Source organism: Camelus dromedarius, chromosome 25, assembly GCF_036321535.1.
Source record: "Camelus dromedarius isolate mCamDro1 chromosome 25, mCamDro1.pat, whole genome shotgun sequence".
Taxonomy (NCBI): Eukaryota; Metazoa; Chordata; class Mammalia; order Artiodactyla; family Camelidae; genus Camelus; species Camelus dromedarius.
In genome coordinates, this window is record NC_087460.1 from 7,736,714 (window position 1) to 7,752,795 (window position 16,082).

At 42.8% G+C, this 16,082-nt stretch overlaps 1 protein-coding gene across 1 annotated transcript in view; it reads right to left on the reverse strand.

Moving 5' to 3' along the window:
• The window catches only part of DUSP16 (dual specificity phosphatase 16), a 142,883-nt gene that overhangs the window by 87,065 nt on the left and 39,736 nt on the right, over window positions 1-16,082 (reverse strand). The window contains exon 3 of the mRNA XM_064479054.1: window positions 778-895. The gene's annotated coding sequence lies outside the window, so the exon portion shown is untranslated. The remainder of the gene's footprint in view (window positions 1-777; window positions 896-16,082) is intronic.

The following is a 16,082-nucleotide window of genomic DNA, read 5'->3' on the forward strand; positions in this document are numbered from 1 at the left end:
TTATAGGAGCAGCTGGTTTGTGGCAAAAAAAAAAAAAAAAAAAAAAAATGAAGGTTGTTTCCGGCTATGTTGCAATCCGCTTGGCAGAACACTGAGGGTCAATTCCGGAGGAAAGGACCAGTGGGCAGTCAGGGACATGGGACGGGAGCTCCGGGGGAGGGCAGAAGCGGAGCATCACAGCTGACACAGGAGCTACGCTGGACCCCGAAGGGGCGGACGCGTCACGTCCCAGGGAGAAGAGGCTTTTTCATAGTCAGAATAAGCCAGGAGTCCGCAGAGAACAAACATTCAGCAGAACAAAAGGAAACGGGCCCAAGGGCAAGCCACAGGTCTGGGCAAGTTCTCAGGGCCAAGACCAAGACAAAAATTAAAGGAACATGGCAGCAAATGAGAGCTCACCTGTATTAAGGAGAAATGACCACTGAATAGCTTCCTGTCAGGTACAGGGTGTTTGGGGTGCTTCCCCACAGCCGGAGCCGAACACACCTTAACCAGTGACACCCTGCAGTCTGACCCTGCAGAACAGTCAGGAGCTTTGGTAGCAGAGAAGACACAGTCTACATCAGCATAGGGAGAGAACTGAAGTCACTGAAAGAGGCCTCTCCGTTGAATTGACATTTTAAAATGTACATTTTTAAATGGTTACAATGGTAAATTTTAGGTTGTGTGTATTGCACCAGAATAAAAAAGTCAGGTCTCTCCCCTGAAAATACAGATGTCTGCGGATCCCACAAAAATCTCCAAAAGCCCGTCTAATTCAGCATCTCCCAGACTTACCCCTTTTTGTCCAAGGTTTTGCTTTCCTTGCCCAAGCTGGCAGCTATGCTGCTGAGGGGATGAAAAGAACTGCGCAGCCAGGGGTGCTGCAGCCACCCGTTCCCGGGTCCCTTCGGATCTGGAAAGAGAATGGGGTAGTCAGCTGTGGTCCACGTGCAGGGGAGACTCCTCTTCTGGCCTTTCTGCTACTTCTCTTTTTGTAGAACATCGAGAACATGATCCATTGGCCATCCCCTCACTCTCTGTGGCCTCTCCTGCCCAACAGAATGAAGACAGTGAGACATGGAGCAACTCAACCAATACCTAGGAGGGACTTACCTGAGGCAGGAACCGGGGAGCCCTGGGACTTCAGTTCTTGCTTACTGCCCTTCAGACACTTCGGTGCTAGGGTCCTTCTGACTGGCTTCACGGAGCTCAGCTCCAGGCCTGTACACAACTCCTTCGCTGCTTAGTATATGACCTGGTCCTCGGTCAGGGGTCCTGTGTGAACCAGGGCACCCTGCAAGGACTCCCACACTCTTGAGAGTAGCAAGGTGGGGTTCCTCCTCGTTTTACAAGTGAGGAAACAGGGGCCCAGGGTTGTCGAGTGGCTCGCCTGAGGGCGTACACCTGGTTAACTGCAGAACAAGAAGGAGATGCAGGTCTTTTGATCCACTCTCTAAATCTCTTTTAGCTAGACAAAGAGATCCTAGCTGAAATATTTGGAATTCTATTTTTATTAAAGCTTTGCTTTCCCCATGATTGTTCTCTTTTACTGCCCTTTTCTAAAAAAAAAATACGTTTAAAATGCTTGCAAATGCAAGCATTAGAAGTAGCAGGAGGGGTTCCAGAAGAGACTGGGAGCCGCAGTGATGGAGGAGTAAGCTCACCCGTGCCCACAAAACCATCACAGGCTGCCCGCTACGCTGGGATCCATGCCCTCCCTCAGCCCAGAGGCAGTGGAGCCTAGTGAGGGGCTTGTGTACCAGGGCTCTCTAGCCCCTTCTGTCTCGTTCCCATGTTGACCTTGATCTCATGTCTGAAATCCTTGATTACCAATGTCAGTAAGCAACTAGTCGGCTTGGGAGGGGCCCTCCAAGGCTATGGCAAGACAGATGAATGACAGCACAGCTCATCAGAAACATATTTATCAGGCAAACTTCAGGAAAAACGGGTTGCTCAAGTTTGTCACCTCAAGAGAAATAGTTTTGTGCAAAGCTTGACCTGGTACAAAACAGATGGACACAGGTTTTTTCCATCGTCACGTGCGATTCAGGCGGTGTCTGTGGGTCACATCAGCACACCAAGAGACTTTCCCCCACTGCAGAGCATTCGAGCCGTAAAGTTAACCAGGGAAATGGGGTATCTGTTTTCACCAAGCCTGTGTATCTTTTCTATGGTCATTTCCTGAAAATGCAGGAAGTTTAGAATTTAAAAGTCATAGAATACAGTCTCACAAAAAATAGTAGAGCTGTATGGGACTCGGAAATATCTCCCCCAGGCCCTAACTTTGTAGATGAGGAAACTGAGGTTTCCCATGATCAGGATATTTGTACTTTCAACCACACAGCCTGAGACTGACCACACCCATTTCTTTACAAGCCAAAATTGCACTGTGGGCTCCAGGGAGCTGCCGGGTCACCTAAAAACCACGGAATTTTTCACCTAAAACACTATTCAGCTAGATTTTTTCCTTATCCCAGGTTTAGAGGACAAATTTCCTAAAATTTTGTTCAAGCGTTTACATTTTCCTTTCTGTTCCACTTGGCCAGTTTTAACTCCGTATTCCAGTCTACACTTTGAATTTTGGTTCTGTCTTAAGGTTTGTAAGTATGTCTGGGAACGCGGAGGATCCTGTGTGAAGACACACTTCACATTATGATTGCTAGCTCATAGTTAATAGCTAAATTCTTCTAAATAAAACTCTATCAAAATCACCACCCTTTAAACCCCAGTCAAGGAGTCTTTTTTAATGTCCATTTTGATGGATCATCTTATAGTTTGTCTTCCTTTACCCATGAAAGCTAGATGGGTTAAGAAAGTGGGAAGAAAGAAAGGAAGGATTTCCTCATCTCTTTTGTACTCAAAAGGATATCTGCTGTACACAAAAGGAGAATTAATTTGAGGGAAGTACTTGTGATTATTCTATGTATTGTAAGTAGCCAGAAATCTAAGAATCACCCCTGATTTCTTCCTCTCCTTCATCCCCTGTATCTAATAAGAATGGCTAACATTTATCGGGTACTTACTAGGGGCCAGATACTGTGCTAAGTACTTCATCAGCCTGACTAATTTAATCCCCACACTTATGATCTTACAGATGAGAAGACTGGCACTTTCAAGAGATTCAATTATTTGCTGGAACTCACGTATCCAGGAATGGTGGGGCCAGACTCACACCCAGGTTGTTGTGAATCCAGAGCCCAAAAGCTTACCCACCATAAGTTTAGTCCAGGCTCTCTGGGAGAGTCATCAGAACTTGATGTGGGTCTGACCCTTATGGATCACGGAAGGAAGGTTGGAAGCCTGGTTGAGTGGAAGAATCTCACACTGCAGTGCAGTTCTAGGAAAGTTCAGCAAAGTAGATGGAACATCTTGGAGCTTAAGCTGCCCATCGGAGAAGTTCCACCTTTCCCAGGATGGTCCTGCCTTTGTATCCTGTCCACACCCAGTCATAATGCAGCCCATGGGAAACATGCCCTAAGCACAAAGCAGTGCTGGATTTCAGGCAGGAGCTGGGGTTATTAGTTAACTGTGATCCTTTCTGGGAGGTACATTTTTGTCGCAGCCATGTTATATCTAATGCTGTCTTTTAGCAAATCTGCTGATTTTGTCTTCAACAGCTGTCTCTACCTATGGCTCTAATTCAAGCCTCTGTCGTCATTCATCTAGACAATTCCAATAGCACTTTAACTTATTTCCCTACTTGCAGTTTCAATACCCTTAAAACAATTTCCTGCAACACTACCAGGATGATCTTCCCAATCCGTAAGTCCAGCTATGTCATAATCCAGTTTGAGAAGCCAGGTGGAATCTTCTTTTTGTCAATTTTAGAATAGGTATGATGCTCCCCTAGCATATGAATGACAACAGTCTCACCAGCCTTCACTAATTAGGCTAATTTCATAATTGCCTTGTCGGGGAGGGTATAGCTCACTGGTAGAGTGCATGTCTAGCATGCATGAGGTCCTGGGTTCAATCCCCAGTACCTCCTCTAAAAATATATAAACCTAATTACCTCCCCCACAAACAAACCAACTAACAAAAATTGCCTTGTATTCTTTTTGGTAAGGTCATCACTATGATATTTACATATGAGACTATCCCAGTTACCATATTCCATTCATCTGCTTAAAAACCCTTCAAACATTTGTAAGATAAAACCCAAGCTTCTGGTCATGGTACACCAGGACCCCCAGGACTTGGCCACCCCTTACTTCTCCAGCATCATCCATGCCACTCCTTACTTGGCATTTAATACTGCAAAAACGCAGTACTGAGTTACTTGTAGCTCCCGCTATACTGTATCACACCCCATGCCTTTGTCATCCTCTCCCCTCTACCTGGAACGCTGTTTTCTCTTCTCCTCTCCCTTTTGTGCCTGTTTGAATCTCATTCTAGATTTGGCTCAGCTGCCAGCTCCTTGGGGAGGCTTTCCATGACTCATGCACAGCCCAACTCAAAGATCATTTAGTCCCATCTCTAGTCCAATTCAGGAAGTCTTTCTAAAGCATTCAGGCAGAAGGTCATCAAAGGAAGTGCCCATGACTTCACCAGGTAACCAGCTCCGGGCTGTCCTATGGTTACATAAACCAGTCAAAGCCACTTCTTATTCTGTTTCATGAGAGAGTCTATCAGTTCCTGTTTCCCAGGTTTTCTGTGGATGGTGGTTAAAAGAGTACCCATCTGAAGCTTCAAGATGAATGGAGAATTAGAAGTTAGGAGCCTAAATGAGAGATTCTCTTGGCAGGTCCTATAGAGGTGATGTCTAGCTTTGAACTTTCAGATCTTGTCGTGGAGAGGGGGTGGTGGTGGAAATGATGATGGGGAAGGATAGAACTTGCCAACAAGTCATCGGTCATTTCCTTCTGATTGTAATTTCTGAACTTTCTGGCTTTGCATTTCTGAACCTTCTGCCTGTGATTCACAGATGTTTCAAGAGACCTTCAGAGTGCCTATGGACTTCAAGGAGGGAGAGGCATGGGTGAGGGAGGATACAGCCTATGGTAAACCATGTCAGGGTTATAATTCGGTCACTGTGACTACAGTTACTAAGATTCCAAATATCTCCTTAATACTTTTGGTCAATCTCTCTTTTCCAGGATTGAAAAGTTAGATCTCTAATTAAATACATAGATGAGAGATACCCAGTATAGAGGGAAAAATAGTAAAGGCTGATTCTGGGACCCTGCACTTACTGGTGTTATGGGAGGAGAGGCAAGATGAACTTGGGCTTTTTTGTCCACACTCCAGCACAGGCCTAGTGTTCTCAGTTTGCAATAGGTACTGCCTGTTTTTGTGTGTTTTAAAAGTTTCAGGACAGTGACTGAATTGATACTGGGACATTGTCAAGTAGTTTTCAGCCAAAAGTTTATTTTGGGGAAGCACAAGAAGGAATTGTAGCACATGAACAAATCAGAAAAACAGATATGAATCAATGCTGTTTACATTGCAAATGTTAGAAGTAAAAACAACAATAAAAAATCATACTGGCTATTAAGAATCATTCAATTATCTTAACAGCCATTGTTACTGTATACAAACAGAGCATATAATTACATTTTTAATTGGCACTTGAGTATAGGTCCTGTGGAAATAGAACAATGAGAACAGAGTGACAAAAGGAAATTAGTTCTGTTAGCTTTAAAGTTCTTTTACTTTATTTTATTTTTTAAAAGACTTAATTTTTCTAGGGAAGTTTTAGGTTTACAACTTGAGAGGGAGGCACAGAGAATTCCCATGTCCCTGCCGCACACATGCATAGACTCCCCCGTTACCATCATCACTCACCTCACTGGAACGGTACCTTTTTTTAACCAGGGATGAACCTACATCAACACATCATAATCACTCAACATCCACATATTACCCTAGGGTTCACTCTCGTGTAGCCCCAAGAGTGAACCCTAGGTTCACTGAACAAAGTCTGAACAAAGGTATAATGAGATACATCCATCATTATATCACGCAGAGCATTTTCACTGCCTTAAAGCTGTAACATTTTTAATTTTTTTACATGCATTCTAAAGCTACAGTAACTAGTAGTAGAGTGCTGGAACAGGCAGATCAGTGGAAAAAGGTAGACAGTCCAGCTATGGACCCAAGTGCAAACAAAATAACTTTATGATAAAAGAAGCATTCCAAATCAGTAGGAAAAATATTTAATAATCAGTGTTGTGAAAATGGTTAGTCTTTTAGAAAAAAAATAAAGTAGAGCTGTATTCTTCTCTGCACATCAAAAATAAATCCCAGGTTGGGGGGAGGGTATAGTTCAAGCGGTAGAGCACATGCTTAGCATGCACAAGATCCTGTGCACAAGGTCCTGGGTTCAATCCCCAGTACCTCCTCTAAAAATAAATAAATAAATAAACCTAATTACCTCTCCCTGCCTAAAAAATAATTAATTAATTAAAAAAAGAAAAATATATTAAAGAATGAATCACAAATACATAAATAATTTTTTTAAATCCCAGATGGACAGAAGACTTAAATATAAAAATGAAATCATAAAAATACTCGAATAAAACAATGGATTTTTGTATAATCTTGTCATGGAGAAGGCTTTTTCTAAGTATTATAAAACCCAGAAGTAATGAAAATAATAAATATGACAACTTAAAAATGGAATCATCAGAATAAAAAAATACAATCAACAGAAACAACAATCTGGGCAAAAAAAAAAAAATGGTTAACACATATGATATGAGCACTAATTCCTTTCATGTATATGCAGCTTTTAGAAATCCGTAAGAAAAAGACCAACCCCCTATACAAGAATGACCGGTAAGAAAGAAAAAGAAACATGAATGCCCCACCACACAGGCAAAGAATACCCAGTCTCACTGCTAGTTCAATAAGTGGAAAGTAAAATACAAACAAGGTATCATTTTTAATGTATCAAACTGGCGGAGCTTTAAAAGTGTGGTAACAAAACTATATTGCCTGGCAAGTGGGGAACACACACTACAAGTGGACGTCTATATTTTGTGACTCTTTGGGAGGAAAGCTGGACAATGTTGGCCAACTTTCAAGTCCGTGTGTACTTAATCTAGAGGTTCTCCTAGGAAGCTGCCCTGTAGATAAAGTCACACAAGGACAGAAGGATATATGATCAACATTGTACATTTCTGCATTGTTTAGCTAGTAAAAATAAGAAATAAGACAAAAAGTAAGTTCTGAAAAAAAGGAAAGAAAAACAACACAGAAGGAAGGAGATCGTGTTCCATAGACAGTGACATGGAATAATGTCCAGTACATATTGTTACTTGAAAAAAATGCACGCAGATTATCTAACATAATTCTGTCTGTGTCAAAACAAGACGGAGAGCCTTATGCTCCTTATGGCGTGTCCACCATTTCTGGAAGCGAGTCCAGAGGTTTTACTTTTTACCTTAAACCTTCCTTCACTGTTGGAATGTTTTACCATGGGCACGTATTGCTTTTGAAATAAAAAGCCACTTAAAAAAATTTACACATGAAAAAGAGAAATTCCATCTGGTTAAGGGAAGTTTCTGTAGACAACACTGAGTTTTCTTTGATTTTGTCACCTCTCAAATAATATAGTTTCAACTCTATTGAATAAATGGAAGAGTCTAAATTCGATCTCTCTGTCTCGCATTCCCTCTGTCTGCCTAACCATCTCTTCTTGGTGATACTTTCTACAGGCATGGCCTGGGGAAAGAAAGCGCCTGGGGAATTTTTAGTCTGTCCTGCTTATGTCTGTCACAGGTATCACTCACCTTGCAAAAGGGACATGGTTCAACAGGGTTGAAAATAAAAGGTTTCTCTAGAGTGAGTTCTATGTCTCACTAACATTTTGAAACGTAGTGTCCTTTCCCAGAGATATTGCAATAGGTTGAATGAAAGTTCTAGGTGATGGAGGGGTTAAGATAATCTCTGGAACATCTCTGGGGTATTGTCACATAGCTGCAATTCACCCCCATGGAGACATCCCAGCAGTTCCTCTTGCTTGTGTGTGATAGAGCCTGCAGGGGAAGGGAGTCTGGAGGCGTGGCCTGTGGTCCTCAGTACCACCGACATCTGAGCAAGGGTGAGAGACCATGTCAGCCTTCACCACTCAGCAGACATTAGTAAGAGCTTAATAAATGCCAGGCCCTCAGACTATAATATTAAATCTCATATCCCATCCCATTGTACAGCATACACATATTACAAGTCTGGCATAATACAATACAATACAATATTTAAATAAATAAAAGGCATCGAGGAGCTGCCAACTGCATGGGAAAGGGCCACGTTCCCCCAGATTTAATTGTCACTCTCCTGCTTCAGCTCTCAGTGGCTCCCAAGTACCTTCGAATTAAGTCCCCACTCCTAAGCTTGACATTCAATGTGCTGCATCATCTATCTCCTGGATGCCTTTGGCCCCAGCTCTTGACGCTGCTCTTTCCGTCTCTGAGATGCCTATGTTACACCCAAACCAAATTATTTGTGGTTTCCCATTGTAATTTCATACCAGGATGCCTTTGCAAATATTTATTTTCTTGCCTGCTTGAAAAACGTGTCCTCGTTCTTTGAGACCTGGCTCAGAAATCAGCCCTTCAGGAAGGACTTCCCCTAGGTCCTCTCTCTATGTCACATATACCTTTGTTACCACACTTAGCACACTACCCTAAAGTTACTCGTTTACGTACTCAGAGGGGTGTGCCTGTGAATCTCCCATCCGTATGTTAGCTCCTTGAGAGCAGAGGCCATGTCTCAATTATCTTTGTATGTCTAGAGTGCAGCAAAATGCCTGATGAGAAGGCAAGGCTCAGCGTGTTTTATAAATGAATGGATGGATCAAAAAATGAATCAGTCATACTACAGCCGAAAGATTTCTTTATAGGATGACATTTCTTAATACAGTGATAAATCTGGTAAAACTTCCATCCCCCTTGGGTTCCGTCCTATCTCCACCTCAATCCCCATGCAACAGGCACTCCCCAGGGCATTGTAGTGAGGTTCTTGAAACAACTGGATCGCCAGTCTTGTGTAGGGAAGGGTTCGCTTAAAAATGCACCAGCTCACCAAGTATGTATCATTTTAATGGTGACAGTGTACTTTTAAGCAGATGCCTGAGTTTTTCTTCCTTCACATAGCTAGCATCTCTCCAAACAAGTTTAGAGAGCAACGTGTTTTCTTTAGCAAATTGATTAATGGGGACATTACTCAGTATGCCTGGTTGTATGACACGTCCAGTAACATTGCCATTTTGTTCACGGGGTGTTGGGTAAAAATACCCAGGAATTTCCTACCAGTAGAGTGGCCACCTGTTTGCTGGAAGCATTAAAGAGGGAAATCTGGGGAGGTCGCTCTCTTGAAGAATTCCATCCCCAGCCTCCCCCACCCCCAACAAGCTGCCTCTTCTAAGCTTGGCAATAGCACCTGTGGAAACGAGAACAGCCGGGCGGGTACCTTAGCGCTTGGGTTGGCTGGAGCCTGAGCTGCCCGGCCGGCACCTGGAGAAACTGCACCAGTGGCTCTTCCCAGACCTGAAGGGGGGCAGACCTGGCAAGGCTGTCAAGTGCTGCATCAGCGGCAAGGAGAGAAGTGGATCCTGATTTAGGGAGGCAAGAAGCGTGAACTAGAGAAAGGATGGGAAGTGGGGAGGAAACACAACTGTAGGGCATGAAACTGGGTGAGATTCCCATCTAAGGTCTGCCATTTTCCAAGAGAAAACAAACTGGAGAGAATCTTACAGGTTTAGGGAGAGGACACCCCCTCCCAGGACTCGCTGCCGAAAAACACAAAACAAGAACCACAGAACACAAGGCAGCAACCGTGGGAAAAAAGGGAAAGGATGAGGCACAGGGGAGAGGGCAGGAGGGTCCAGGCTGATGCCCGAGGTGCCCAACTCTGCAGCGAAAGATGAGCCCGGCTGCTTGCACAACCCTTAGGGGCCTGTGCGTCACAGCACAAGGCCACCTTCAACTGGCAACAGCCCAGCTCTAGAGGCTTGTTTGAGGAAGGCAGCGTTACCTAAGACAAGATGACTTGCTTTTCCCGTTTAGAAAAAAAATGAGGCTAGAGGAGGCTAGAGCTGAAATGTAAAGAAAATCTGTAAAATTTGAAGGACTTGTATGTACTCCTGGTAAAACGTGGAAGGAGGGTATTGCTACCAGTGTTTTGAACCTCATAACCGTGAGAGCAGCAGGGCGGTCCAGAGAGGCTGGAGCACCAAACTCCTAAGACACTTACATGTCTACACTGCACTGAAAGATGAGTCCTGTGAAAAATCAGCTATCGTGGAAACTCTCAGTTCTGATCATACGTTCTGTCTTGTTGGGGAGATAAGGTGGCTGCTGAAGATCTGACTTAGAGGGAAAAAAATGAAAAGAACAAAGAGCTTAGTATTTGCATGGGAAATATGTATACGCCTATACAGAGTTCCCGCAGACTGCTGTGGCTACAGCCCCCAGAAGTTCCAGGAGCGGTCCCCAGAAAACGTCCGGCAGCGAAAAGTCCAGAACGGAAAGGAAAACAGAATAATTATTTCACTGAGATTAAAACACAAACAAGCAGAACCGTGGTTCCGACACGTACACCCACGCTCATGGGAGATGTTCCCGAGGTGGTGTGGTGACTGCCCCTGGAAAGAGAAATGATGGGGTCGAAACTGCGCAGAAGAGACCACTGCACAGCTTTACGGCTCAGGCTTAGGAGTGACTTTTTAAAACTGTACATTTCATCTGGGATACGGGAAGGCTGAGAAATAGCATGGTGTGACCCTCCAAAGACCACAAACAGCAAGAGGAGATTCGACACGGCTTGCTTACAGATAAGGGTCAAAGGATGTCCTTTGAAATTTGTTTGAGATACATGTAGAATGCATATTTTGAAAGAACTATTTCACAAAACAAGCAGAAAAAAATCTTCAAATGACTTGGACACATTTATGAATGACAGAGACAGAAACGGCTACTCAGCAGAATGATGCTGTCTAACTTTTAAGGACAACCGTGCTGTTCTACCAAAGGATCGCTATCGGTGACAGAAATACCATTAGCACAGCCAGTCAGATTTCATGGGGCAATACCTTCACTCCTATGAGACAAATTTAACACAAACATTTTTGGTAACTAAGTGGAATTACTACTACTACTATGATATTTTATTTCACAAAATATGAGGTGTTACACTATTCAAGTAACATTGTATTGACCAAAGAAAACTGACATTAACCATAATCAGGCTTAAATGCTTTAGAAACAATTCTATGTATAAGCAAAAAGGTTTTAAGGTATATCCCAGAATGGAAGCCTTCTTATGTGGATAAGGAAGCCTTTAAAGGAATTGAAAATATGCTTTAATAAAATTCTTAACTTAAATATGTAAATGAGTTGACAAATACATGAAGATATGGGATACAGAATAGAAAAATCAGAATATTCATAATATTAAAAGTAATGCCAGAAAGAAAGAGTCAAAGGTATTTCCGTCTAGCAATAAATAGCACTTAGAGGCCGGAAATATTAACACAACTTCTCAACAATATTGTTTGTGGCTTTTTGAAAATAACTTGAGGGACATAAGTAAGTTTGATAGGATCCCAGTAGTAAATTTTAGGTTGCATTTTTTTCCCTTAGAAATAGAGAAGACTGAAAAAAAATTAGAGCAGTTAAAGCTATTCGTAAAATAAGAAATGGGTCCCCGGAGGCTCTCCTGAAGTCACAGGTACCAAAGCCATGCTTCCTCCTGGATTGCCCAGGACTCCGGTCTTTTGTTCTTTAAAAATGCAAAATCCGGAAGAAGGGTCCTGTTAGATTTCTATTCAGCAAACTCTGGGTTTACCAAACCTTACAATGGAAGCAATAACCTCAACAGTGCACATTAATGGAAGGAAGCTGCTTTTAAAATAGGGTTTCCAAGAGCAAATGCAGGCTGAATTGTTTTACTTACTTCGTAACAAAGTGCCACAGTAAATTTAAACTTTTTCAGGTCTGAGTCAGTAAAATAAAATGTGCCTGTCTTATATGTGTCTGCTGGGTAAGCCCTCAGGAGAACTGTGAAAGAAGGTACCTGGTCACTTGCTGGTTCTTCATCTTTCTCCTATCTACACTACCCCACCCCCCCGGCCCTAACCTTCACAAGCTTCCAACATCTACTTAATTGCTCTTTAAATGCTCAAAGCCCCAGCACAGCAATCAGATCTACCCAGATCTCTCCCCGTTAGAACGTCTATCCTCCAAAACCATATGTGTATTCCTCTCTTCTCCCAAACCTAAACCTAATCTTTAGGCAGCAAGTACGAGGGGGAAAAAAAAGTACATTTATACTAAAGTGTAAATGACTAACAGTGACGCCTAGCAAGCCATCTCTTACAAAAGGTAGTTCAGTTTCAAACAGTTGCTTATTGGCCAAATAAGTAAATTTCCTATTATTTCCTCAGACAAGGGTACACTTTATTCTTTCCTGCTGGGTGAGGTCCATTTACGGTTTGGTATTTTAAGTAGAAACAGTAGTTGGGACGATATTGAGAAAAGCTATTGCTGAGTTAGAGGTGGCACTTTCAGCATGCTTGTGAAGGGGAAGAGGTAAGGGAAAGTTTGAACTTGGGAGGTTTTGGTTCCTTGAGCTTCATTTTCTCTTCCTTATTTTTATGCTGATTGGGTCTCTTTTTCCTTCCTCAACAGACTGTGTAGGTCCCTCTTGGCATTATTTATTTATTTTGCTCCTTCTGACAAGCTGAAGGCTGAATTATGCGCTCACTCTAAAAATGTTCCTTTGGGCTCTTGCCTCTGAACTTTCTTGCCAGTGCAGAGAGTAAATAGGTACTGTGCTGTGTGCAAATGTAGGCATATTTGTCCGTGTGGGCCAAGGGAGGAGGGGGCACTTTGCAAAATGCCTTTTGAACAGAACCAAACTTTTGAGATGAATTTTTTTTCTAGCCTCATGACAATAAGCTAAACTTTTTGGAAACAGAAAGGACAGAGGAATACTTATCTGTAAAATACGTTAGGAAAAAACCACACACAAAACAAAACATGACTAATACTTCAACAGTGAGTTCACCTCAAGCATTTCATGAATTTCACATGACCCACCCACTTTTTCTCTGTACCTCTGAAGATCACCATATCAGCAGCAATAATACTCTGTTGTTTGAGTGCCAGATTCACATATCAACGTAGCCATGGCATTCCTGAATGTAGAATATTGTACTGTTCCCCTTGTTTGTGGTTTTGAAATAAGGTTAATTTTTGTTCCCTTACCCTCCTCACTTAATCTCATGCCACCCCCTGTCTCTCTTCAATCAGTGGTTTGTTTTTTCCTTTGAATAGTTTTCCTCCTTTTCTTTTTCAGTCTCTTTGTTATAATCAGAACTGTTCACAGATTCACTGTACAACCATGCTGTGTTTTAAAAATCTTTATCACTCAGCCACAGATGATCAACTCTTTGAAAAGACAGGCCAGGGACAGAGAAGTAATGATGGGTCACTTCTGGGGTGACTCTGGGATACCCTCTTCCCCAAATGTCTAGTGTATGTTAAGGTGGGTCAGAAGTTACCATGGTAGATTTCATGGCTACCTTTCTTTTTTTTCTTGGCAGGTTTTGTTTTTAATTTTTTCTATTTCTAGATTAGAGATGGGTCTAGCAAAAATTTGTCTGCCAGAATTGAATCAAACAATTTTCATTTCCATGGAACGATTGGAAAGGGCTGGATCATTTTTAAATTAATAGACTCTAATGTGTCAAACTTAATGGAAAGCCAGCTGGAGCCTAACAAGCTATTTTAATGAGCTTCCTTTCTCTCTGATGTTCCCCAGGGGGTTGTGTGCCAAGCAGACCCATGTGGCCCAGGGAGTAACACGATCATCTTGGCTCTGTTTAGACACCTGTGCTCTTTTAGCCAAGCAGTAAGGGGAACAGGAGAAAGAGAGATGAGGGCATGGAAGGCATGCAGATAGAGTGGGAGTGGGTGTGCCACGCTGCTTAGGAATTCACTACGAGAAACTCCACAGCAAGAGCAGCGACTCATGCATCACAGGCCAACAGTGCCTCTACGTGGGGTGTCTGAGAGTACAGGAAGTGTGTTTGTGTGTTGGGGAGAAAGAGGTGAGGAAGGGAGGGAGGAGAAAATTACATGCATTTTTAAAAGGAACTGCATGCTTTGGAGGTTCCTTTGGAGAAGGCAATATAAGAAGAAAAGATTGAAAACCATGGATATAAAAATATGTCCAGGACCCTGAGAGTATATTCTTCATCTAAGCTTCCTCCCACTCCTCTTAAAAAAAAAAAAAAAATGCTGGGCTCACTATTCCTTTCCCATGAATCAGTCTGATGCTTGGTTCTCCATACCCACTTTGAACAATTTAGCACATAGATATTCAACTTAATCTGTATTGTTTAGTGATTATTCCTGGTCTCCTGTATGTGTGAATTTCTCCTTCCTGGATTATAGACTCCCTGGGGATTTATACTTTCTTTTGTTCTTCCTCACCTCTTTGTTACCAATTCTGGGTCCTTCTCAGCAAGTGTTTAACATATGACTGCACAATACTTCTTCATAAGATTTTCTTCCCTTTACAAAGTCTAATTCTATGATGTGATTAAGGTTTATTTTTATAAATTAAATTTTTAATAAAGTATTTTCATACTTTGTAAAGTAAGCATGTTTATAGTTTTTTTAAGTCCTGTTTTAATTGTGTAATAATTCAAATGTACAGAAATGCGAGGAAAACGATACAACGTACACTCCACCATGAGATTTAACATATTTGCTTCTTCTCTTTAAAAGTTAAATAACAGCTAATCACCCAAGACCCTCTCCATTCCATTCCTCTCTCCCTCCCTAGAGAAAACCACTCTCCTGAAGCTGGTGTACCTACCACTTCCCCTGCACGTGTTCACATTTCCACTATGTGGTTCAAAAGGTCCTAGTCTTCCTTCCTGAGGGACTGGTGATTGTGAGACAGGAGGGAAGGGGGCAGGACACAACCATTAAAAGAATGACACAGCCATTGAGGAGAGGACGTAAACTGGTTAAAACCCAATTAGGCCCAAGATGACACTAGAATCAACTCCCAGTAGACCTTAAGGCCCAAGATGGTGGGGGATTTGACCTCCAGTAGAACATGAGCATCATTATACGCTCATGGTAATATAATAGCATGGTGAATGACACTCCTACAGGCACCATGACAGTTCTCAGGCTGATCATAAAAGGTCAAAAAGTGGGCGGTGGCCCAATTCCAGGGAATCCCCACCCCTTGCCCAAGGTAGCTGGAATAATCCTCCCACTTGTTAGCAATATGAAGTTACCAAGCCCATAAAAACTAACAACCCCACACCCTGCTCTCTCTTGCCTTCTGAGACGGCCTGCATTCTGCCTATACACTCTGTGTATCTCCCTTAATAAACTCGCTTTCGCTTTACTATGATTCACTCTTGAATTCTTTCCAGCGTGAAGCCAAGGACCCTCATTTAATGGGGCGTATCCCAGGGACTCACTTGGGACCTGGGACATGGCCACCCTCTTGTGCCACATTTTCCTGTAACAACTGGGTCTGGTTACAGAGGGCTGGGCACACTTGTGTCAGCAGGGATGTGGGAGGAGATTGTGGCAGAGAACAAACACAGGGGAGAGGCAGTCCCACCCCAAAGAAGAGGGCTTAGCAGCGGCAAGGGCATAGCTGGGGAGGCCGACTGAAGCCTTACCGGGCATGGGAAGAGGAGACTAGAAGGAGGTGGAAAGTGGCTGGTAGAGGTGGCATCAAACACAAGGGATCTTAGATGAGGGAAGAGGGAGAGAGCCTGCCAAACACAGACTTTTGCTCCCCGATCATCAGAAAGGATGTGGCTAGGTGTCCCTGAGACTGCCCAGAATGCAGTTTTGGAGGTTACGGACAACGCCCCCTGCCTGGGCCGGACAGTCGCAACCCCATGACCTGGCTAGGTGGCATTTACTTTTAAGGAACTGACCTGCTTTATTTCCTCTGACGCATTATTTAGATTGGACAGAGATAATTTAGCTTTCCTCTCATTACTCTTCCTCAGTTTGGAGTTGCCAAATAATACAGAAGACACCTAGTCAAATGTGACTTTCAGATAAGCAACAAATACTTTTTTTTTTTTTTACTAAAAATGTGTCTTAAATATTGTG